Raw genomic sequence first — 9,468 nt, 5'->3', positions numbered from 1 at the left:
AAATCATTTTCCGGTATCTGTAGGATTTCTGCAATAGTGTATCCCCAAATTTCACTGCCATAGGAAGCTATGGCCAAGCTTTTGGCCTGATACACTTGCAGCATAGCTCCTGTTGGTTTCTTCCCTATTTTGGATGCAAAATTAAAAATTGCTGAATTAACCCTGGCCAGATCCCCTTTTTTTCTGTAATAGGGAGCCCCATTTGAGCTGGTCATCAAAGAGGACCCCTAAATAGGAAAATACATTTGTGCGGGGCATCTTGGAATCACCTACACTAAACTGGAAATTCTTTTTCCCCAATTGCCCCACTTGCATGACATACGACTTGGAATTATTAATTGCCAATTATTAATTGCCAAATTAATTGCCAAATCTCGGTCATGAATCTGGAGAAGGCAGTTAAAAGGCAGTTGAAAGCGATTGCAGACCCAGTTCAGTCCTGGATATGAGGACGGCGTCGTCCGCATATAACAGGACGGGAATCCCTCGCCGTCCTACACTTGGGTAATCAACTCCTGATGCCCTTAGTACGCTATCCAGTTCATTAATATAAAAAATAATTTAAAAAGGGGCCAAAATACAGCCCTGCCGGACTCCCTTTTTGATATTAAAATCCCTCGTGACCTGCAAATCCTCTGAGAACCTGACAGTAGCTTTAGTTGACATGTGCAGGTCCTCTAGAAAATTGACAATACTGTTCTCCACTCCCATTTTCCTCATGGACTGCCATAGCTTGTTCCTGTTGACACAGTCAAACGCAGATGACAAGTCCATGAAGGCAAGGTGAATGGTCCCAGTACGAGCAACAGTATATTTGCTCAGTATCATAAATAAATTAAGACACTGAGCAACGGTGGAACGTCCCGATCGGAAACCATACTGGACTTCCGACAAAATCTTGTTGTCCTCCGCCCAAGTTGATAATCTCTGTAAGAGGACCCGTCCCACCACTTTAACCACTGAGTCAATGAGCGAAATTGGTCTATAGCAATGGGTGCTATTTCTATCGCCCTTTTTAAAAATAGGAACTATAGTAGGGGTTGCCCAAGACTGGGGACAACCATTCTTTGCTGCAGCATTAAAAACTGCCACCAGTATCGGCGCCCTAAAGGAGGGGTCTGACTTAAATAAGTCTGAGGGGATCCCGTCAGGACCCGGCGCTTTACCAACAGATAATCCTGTGATACCTTCCAGGATCTCACCCTTCTCAAATGTTAATTCTGGGTCCTTCTTGTCCTGGGAGTTCCTGCAGTTAAGTTCAGACGGGCAATCAAACATAGTTTTAAAATTAAGTACCCACTCCTCCTCAGTGATGTATGAGCTGAGGCCCCCCTCGCCTTCATGGTCAAACAGGGGCCTGTTCACAACACTCCAGAACCTCGAGCTATTTCGGAGAGTGCTGGAGTCGATCAATTCCTTCCACGCTTCTTCCTTTAATGCTCCCCTCCGCTTAGCAAGGGCTACCTTGTATTCCCTGCGACAGTTGGAAACTTCCGATTGAATTCTAGGTTTTGATGACAGGTCTTCCCTCAACCTCTTGGCTGCTTTAGAGCAATGGGAATCAAACCATCTAGGACCAGACAAGATTTGACCTCTGGCTGGGGCGCATAACAGTTCAGCCACTTTTTGTGAAATAGACTCGAATGCACCAAGGATCGCTTTTGAGAGAGACCACTCCATTGTGCATAGGGACAGTTCATCAGCACATACTATTTTAACCTTATTGTAAAATATTTCTGGGGATACCTGAGACCATTTTAATCTGCGCTCCCCATGTGTTGGTTTCAGTACGCCCTTACTTGGAGCATCCCCGAATTTTACTGAAAGTGGACCTGTCATATGAAGTGTTAAGGGGTTATGATTACTAAATTCACTCTCTACAATATTAAAATTATTGATAAAAAATTGTAAGGAGGACGAAATTAAAATAAAATCAATAAAAGATCCCCTCCCGTGTCCTTTGAAGGTGGGCACAGTGAAGTTAGTACGTGGGTCAGTTAAAATCATTGAAGCCACCAAATCTAGTTAATTTGTCATGGTATTCAACAACTCCCCTTGAGCGGTATGTTCAAAGTGAAAACCCTCCATACGGGGACAACCCAGCTCAGAAATACACGATGTTGTTGGCTCACCACAAGGATGTATATTAAAATCGCCAGAGACCAAAAGGTTATGAAGACTTGGGCCTAGGGATTGTTTTATGGTTTCTCCCAGGGCAATTATATTACTAGCCTCATGCGGGGAGGAAAAAGAATTGTAAAAATTAACAATTCCCCAACTGATGTCCCCCCTTCGGGCCGATAATGCCAATATTCCTGGATGTGTGGTGGACATCACCTGCAGCTTGCAATCAATAGCCATAGAAAAGTATGTGACTAGTCCACCCTTTGGTCTCCCACTCACAGATGGTCTGGCTGGGACGAAAAAGGCCTTGTAGCCCTCCAGGAATAGGTCGCAATCCAGTGACCACATTTCCTGGAGGCTAATTACCATAAATTGTTTAACATAAGACACCCACCGTGGATCCTGAAGCTTAGTTGCCAACCCTGCTATATTCCAGGATAGAAAATTATTCAAACACGACACTGGGAGCCCCACAACTACCTCCGCCTGAAGAGGTACGACCGGCTCGGGTCCAAAAAGTAAGGGATCCCGCAGTCAATCGCATTCCTCCATGCCTGTTAAGGCAGCAAATCTATTATTTGACGCCACTATATGGCTGGTGGCGATTTGCCTATCTAATTCTAACAGTGGTTGGACCAAGGGAATGGACTGGTATCTAGGGAGTGTTCTTGTTGAACAACCACCACAATGGGGTACCCTATGGCCATCTATGGTCATGTCCCCATAGGAAAGTGGCCTGTAAAAATAGCCCAAAGGTAAAGCCTTAATGACAGAACCCACTAAAGGGGTGAGACTGCAGTCCCTAGAGAGAATACGGCCTGCAGTGAAAGGGTTGTCAAAATTTATGATAATACAGTCACCTGTCCCCTGTTTACATGAGCTCCCAATCCAGCTAACCCTGCGTGCCATAAGTATGTTTTTAGATACATGATTGCCCACAGTGGTATTATATGTGAACCAATGGTTTATTTTATTTAGCAGCAGCCCATAATCTTCACTCTTCCCATTGGAGAGAGCAGGAACACTCCCCAAAACCACAACATATGGAGTGGATTCGGGTGGGAGATCAAGAGTCAGCATCTGGGGGGCCCTACCCTCTGATCTCTTGTCCCTCTGAGGCATAGGGGTTCTATTCTTAAAGATGACTGCTGTGTAGAAGCTGAAATATCTATACTGGTGGGCCTTAAACCATTAGAACTATTCTTATCTAGCGCCTGACTATTTGCTGTTGGCCTAACACTCAGGACTACCCGCCCCACAGACCAGAGGAGACTGCTGCTTCTGTTTGATTCTCAGTTTTATTTTTTTGCCTCGGACACCTGTCCAGGGGTAGAGGAAAAGGGGATCAAGAAGGGTGTTGTCTCTGTATGGAGGGGTCCCTGGAGTTCTTCCGGCTTCTGTCGCCCCCCCGCGTCCCATTCTCCAACATATCCGCTACCTCCTTTTCCACTATTTGTCGCCTAGCCTCGGGGATCCTATAGGGTCTTTGTCGGATCGGGCTTGCCCCGTCTGTAAGGATGTCGTGCTGCACAAGGGGAGTGCTCCCGGGTTTGGCTGAGAAGACCTTTGAATAGGACTCGAGGAGGGACTGGAGGTCGGTTTTCTGGTCTGGTGTCAAGCAGGACCCTTTGGGGATATTTTTGATGTCCTTGGTGTCGTTCGCCTGGGGAAAGGGTATCTCTAGTGGTTTGCTGTCGGTAATAAACAGATTCGTAGGGGTTTGAGTCCTGTCTTCGGGGGCAGCGGTCCACTTTTTCAACAAGTTGACGTGGTATATTTGTCCCTTTTTACTTGAGTGGGGTACAGCTATGTGGTAAGTGACTGGAGTGACCTGTGCAAGCACAACATAAGGGCCCTGCCAGCGGGCTAGTAGTTTGTTGTCAGAAGAGGGGAGGAGGAGTAAAACCTTGTCGCCTACCGTGAAATGTCGAAGAACCGCTTGTCTGTCGTATTGTCTTTTCTGTTTCTGTTGTGCTGCGTCTAAATTACACCTCACCCTGTCCCAGAGAGTAGATAGCCTGTCTTTGAGTTGTGTCGCATAGTCAAGTAGAGCCCTGCTTTCGTCCTCCTCTTCTTCCCACCTTTCTGCTGACATGTCCACTAATGTCCGGGGTTTCCTCCCAAAAACCAATTCAAAGGGGCTGAACCCCGTAGAGGACTGGGTATGAGTTCGGATGGCAAACAACGTCCGGGCCAGTTGTCGGTCCCAGTCTCGTCCAGTCTCTGACACTGTTTTTTTAAGGATGTTCTTTATGGTCTGGTTGTACCTTTCCACCAGGCCGTCTGTTTGAGAGTGGTAGTCCGAGGTGCGTATTTGGCGTACCCCTAGCAGGGAGCAGATCTGGGCCATCAACCTCGACATAAACGGGGTCCCCTGGTCGGTGAGAAGCTCTTTGGGGAACCCCACCCTGCTAAAGAAGGTTAACATGGCCTGCGCGACGCTGTTCGTGGACATGCTGGTAAGGGGAATGGCCTCCGGGTATCGAGTCGCATAATCGACCAGCACTAGTATGTACTGATATCCCCGGGTCGAGGTGATCAGGGGGCCGACCAAATCCATTCCCACACGGGAAAAGGGGACTTCAATAACGGAAGAGGACATAAAGGCGCTTTGGGTATATGGGGAAGGTTGGACACTTGACATCTTACGCAGGCTGCGCAGTATCTCCTTATGTCGGAGAAGACCCCTGGCCAATAGAATAGTCGCAAGAGGTATTCCTCCGTTTTTTCCCTATCATTGTGACCCCCTCCCGCATGGTTGTGGGCTAAGTAGAGAACCTGAGTGCGAAACGGTAGGGGGACTAGGAGCTGTCGAAGGGTTTCATCGGGTTTCGTTACCTTTCTGTATAGCAACCCCTTTGATATTACAAAACAGGGGCCTACCTGATCGTCTTTGTCGTCTATGGCCCGTGCCCAGGCATGTCCCAATGCTGGATCCTCTCTCTGCTCGGCCCTAAAGATGCCAATAGGTCCTGGTTCTTCATCTGTGCCTGAGGGGGTAGAAGGGATGTTAGCTCGGCCGGTTAATACAGTGATCCTATTTTGCTCTCTCTTTTCCCGACGCGATTTCTTTGTTTTGCACACACCTGGTTCTATGTCCACGGTTGACAATAGAGCTTCCCTAAGCCATCGTTGTGTCTCTCTCTCCTCTATCGCCCTGGATAAGAGAGCAGAGAACCCCTTATAATCAGTACCGATGATCATGTCCTCGACTAGGTGTGGAATGACCACTACTCGGATTACGGCGCTCTGTTCTCCAAACCCTAAGGTCACCGTCGCCACAGGGTAGCATTTCTGGTCCCCGTGCACACATGTAATAACGACTACTTCCCCCTCTTGCCACTGATGGGCCTGTACCCGTTCTTGTGTGATCACCGAATGACGACACCCAGAGTCAATCAGGACCCGGGTATCGGTATGGTTTACCTTAAGGGTCAGATGATAGGCTTCATCACCCTCTGCTGCCCATAGCACCCTTCCTTTGGCGTATCCAACCTCCATGGGTTCGATGGAAGTGGGTTTCTGTGGACAGTATGGCCCCACTCTGCGCAATGAAAGCATTGGGGTCCCTGACTACCCTCTTTCCCTTCTGGTCGATGTATGAGTCGGGGATCAATAAGAGAGCGTGGGGTTGAGGGAACATGGCTAGGGACGGTCGCCCTCCACTGGTGTATGATGGAGGTAGAGATTCTGGGTGTGAAGGGTCGAGCCTCCGGTGACCGTTGGTGGGCGCAGGCTAGTTCTATAGCATGGGGTACAGTAAGGTTCGGATGTTGTTTTACCCAAGCCCGGGTCATTGTAGGGAGGCCGTCTATGTACTGTTCCAAAAGGATCTTATCCACTAATTCTTCTTTACTACTCGTATGGGGCTGCAGCCATCGAGTACCTAGATCTTGTATTCGATAAAAGAACGCCCTGGGATTATCTTGGGGTTGCCAATTCTCCTTTCGGAATCGGCTACGGTACTGTTCTTGGTCACATCCGAGGCGTTCTAGGATGGTTTTTTTATGGTATCGTAGGGTGTGATACCAGAGGGGTTGGCGGCTTGATAGGCTGTTTGTAGTTCGCCGGACAGGAGAGGAGCGATGTACTGGCCCCAGCGTTCCATAGGCCATTGGGCCGTACTCGCCACCCGCTCGAAGTTAGTGAAAAAGAAGTCCGGGTCTTCGCCGGCTCTGTACTTTTGTAGTACTGAGCTGGGGACGTTCGGATGCACCTTGGCGCTGGCGATAGTGTCTGTTAGTTTTTGGATGGCAGTATCGTGGACGGCCTGATTTTGTACCAAGAGACCGGCTTGGGCTTGCAGGGCCTCTTGTAACGCCTCCCTGTCCTTTTTAGCTTCCGTGGACTGGGCTTCGACGACTAGTTGCAAATGGCGTTGTCCCTCAGCCAGTTGGGCCAGCATTTCGTTTAGACCTATGGGCTGCATCATGGTGGTAAGTGGGTGGTTTTCCGTGCTTAACGGGTACGACTTTGGTCGTGCGCGGGCGTGGTGGTTCGGTCCTGAATCCCACTTCTGACACCACTGTCACGCCCCGCCCCACAGACCAGAGGAGACTGCTGCTTCTGTTTGATTCTCAGTTTTATTTTTTTGCCACGGACACATGTCCAGGGGTAGAGGAAAAGGGGATCAAGAAGTTGTCTCTGTATGGAGGGGTCCCTGGAGTTCTTCCGGCTTCTGTTGCTTCCCACCCCCGCATCCTTGGTGGGTTCCTCGGGCGTGGTCCTGCCAGGCGTCCCCTCGGAAAACAAAAAGAAACACCGGGCAATTAGTATCTATCCTTTCCCTCCTATTGGCTCCCCTCTCCTTTTTGGTAACTGCGTTTCGGGGGGGGGGGGTGTACCCAACCCCTTATTCCCTCTAGGGTGTGGGCTTTTCGATTCCGGCGTCCCCAGGCCTTATTGTCAGGTCTGTCCCGTTGGTGAAGGTTTACAGGCTGCCCACCCACTATCCCTATTGGCGGTTGTCTATAAGCCAGAGTAGGCTAACTGTACGTGCCACCAACCCACGAGGGACCTCCCGGTTTCCTCTAGCACTTGCCTGAAGCCGGGACCCGGCTCACGGGCCCCAGCTGCCTCGTCCTCAGGTCCTTCCCTGGGGTACGTCCCGGCGTAGCATCTGGTTTCTGCCGTTGTTTCTCCTTCGCCCCTCTCCTCGCTTTTCTCCTCGCCCTCGCGCTGCTCCTCGCTCTCGCTCCGCTCCTCATGCTGCTCCTCACTCTCGCTCTGCTCCTCGCTCTGCTCCTCGCTCTCGCTCTACTCCTCGCTCTCGCTCTGCTCCTCTTCTGTGTCTGCTTCCGGTGCTTTTGGGTCCCTCAAGCCCCTCCTCTCAGGTGTGAGTAGAGTCAGGACCGGCAGCGGTGTCCTGGTGCCCCCGGGGTCCTTCCTCAATTCCCCCTCGTCACACTACCCCTGCTTCTTTCTGCCCAGCTCTTTCCCCTTCCTTGACTATATGAGCTTTGGGCATATTTGTACTTACTGTTGAAATAACCGACGGATTATAAACCATCGTCCTTTCTAATTTAGATAGCCTGTCTTCTACTAAGCTTATTTTTTGAAAGATGGGGTCTATTAAGGGGGTCAGCATGGTTTCAAGCCTGCTCCAAAAGTCCCCCTCCAGCGTACTGACAGTTAATGGCCCTGCCCTGTTCTGATTCGGGGAAGTTAGATTGCCCTCACCAACAACACTTGTAGTAGGAGCGACTGGCTCTTTCCTCCCAGATGTGCCCTTTACGGATTTATTTGATTTCGTTGTTCCCCGGTTCTTCCTTATTACAACAGGGGATTCGTTAATGCGGTTAGATTTTGTTTTTGCTTTCTGCCTTCTAGTTCTCGATTTCATTTTATCAGGGCAAGATTCCTGCTCCATAGATGTACAGGAGAACGAATTAATCAATGTTGCTGGGACAACGAGTGGCGACTGGCTCAACCGTGATGGGGATATTTCCTGATTAAACCCTGACAGAGCATTAGGAGAAGCAGGAGTTGGAGAAAATCTGCCTTGCGAGATGTGAGGCTCCAGGGATAACATGCGCTCTGTCGATTTAATTTCATTGATGAGGACAAACTCAGCCCTCGTTAAAAAGGCATCTAAAGTTCCCGCCACACTTTTTCCTGGGAATTACTCATTGCCAACAACGCAGGACTTCAGAACCTGTGCAACGACCCTGCAGGTACAGTATTGTAATCGTTCAGGTTGTGCCCGTGCCCGTATGTGTTGAAAGATTTCATGGTGGTGACAAACTGCCCCCCCTTGGAGGCAAGCAGGTGACACCGAGGATATACTTTTTTCAGTGTAGAACTGCAAAACAACTGTTGCAATAGGCCCAACTACACGTTTGGGGCTAGGGGCACCCAATCACGGCAGACCTTCACTGCCTATAAAAATGACCATAAGGTGTATTCGGCCTAGAAAAGGACTGCAGATCACTAGAAGAATTTATCTAGAGCTAAGTTTCTGTGTGAAATCTGCTGCAGTGCACACGTGGTTGGCTCATGGTGGCGGCCATCGCTTGTAGTAGAGACTCCATGGTGAGACCTTTGACCCTGCAGAGTCTGGCGCACAGCTAGACACGCTGTGTCTAGTGCAGCTACACGGTTCTGTGTTGAGCGGTGGGCATCGGCAGTCCGGGGAAGCCATTACAACTCACTGGTCGTGGTGGGAAATTGTTTAGATATTTCGTTGCACATGTTAGTGTTCTGGAACAGCCCAGATCACCATTCTGAGAGCAGAAAGGAAGCAAATCCTCAAAAAAATGGGGTTTTGAGACATCGATTGGCGGAGCGTTCCTACTTGGACCTAACAAGTCTTCCCGGGTTCTTCGGCAAAACAGATCTGTGGTGCACTCTGGGTACAACACAATACTGGCACAACCCTGAACCCTTATATGTTGCTGAACGCACCGACCACAGCATACACCCCAAGCGCCCTCCCAATACACGTTCCTGGAACATACCAATTCACGTTATTTAGTTACTTTAAATAATCTCACAATTATAGAAATTTTAAGTAAATATAAACTCACTTTTTTACCTTTATCATAAAAACATTTTTAAAAAGCTCACAATAAAATATAGCTCGATTCCAACACTGATTATAATGTCAAAACCGTGCCCTCGGCTTGTTTTTCCCTGACTCTCACTTTCCCAGTCCCAACCGCTCATAAAGCCCTCACCAGGGCCCTCACCCTCTCACCGACATCACATCACCCCTCACCCTAAGGACTCACTCCGCTGATGCCCTATTTAACCTCACTACCGGGTACTCCCCCCTCCTAATAAATTAACCCTCTCCTGTCTCCAATAGCGGCGCTCCATAAGAGGGTCCTTCCTACTACTGACTTC

The 9,468-nt window shown here is 49.2% G+C and overlaps 1 pseudogene; it reads right to left on the bottom strand.

The window, feature by feature from the left end:
• Positions 1 to 4,793: 4,793 nt before the first annotated feature.
• LOC146789581 (uncharacterized) lies at positions 4,794 to 6,556 on the bottom strand (annotated as a pseudogene).
• Between the last annotated feature and the right edge of the window lie 2,912 nt (positions 6,557 to 9,468).

Source organism: Triturus cristatus, chromosome 10 (assembly GCF_964204655.1).
Source record: "Triturus cristatus chromosome 10, aTriCri1.1, whole genome shotgun sequence".
Classification (NCBI taxonomy): Eukaryota; Metazoa; Chordata; class Amphibia; order Caudata; family Salamandridae; genus Triturus; species Triturus cristatus.
Note: the sequence above shows the minus strand (reverse complement) of the source record. Positions and strands in the feature narration are given on the sequence as shown.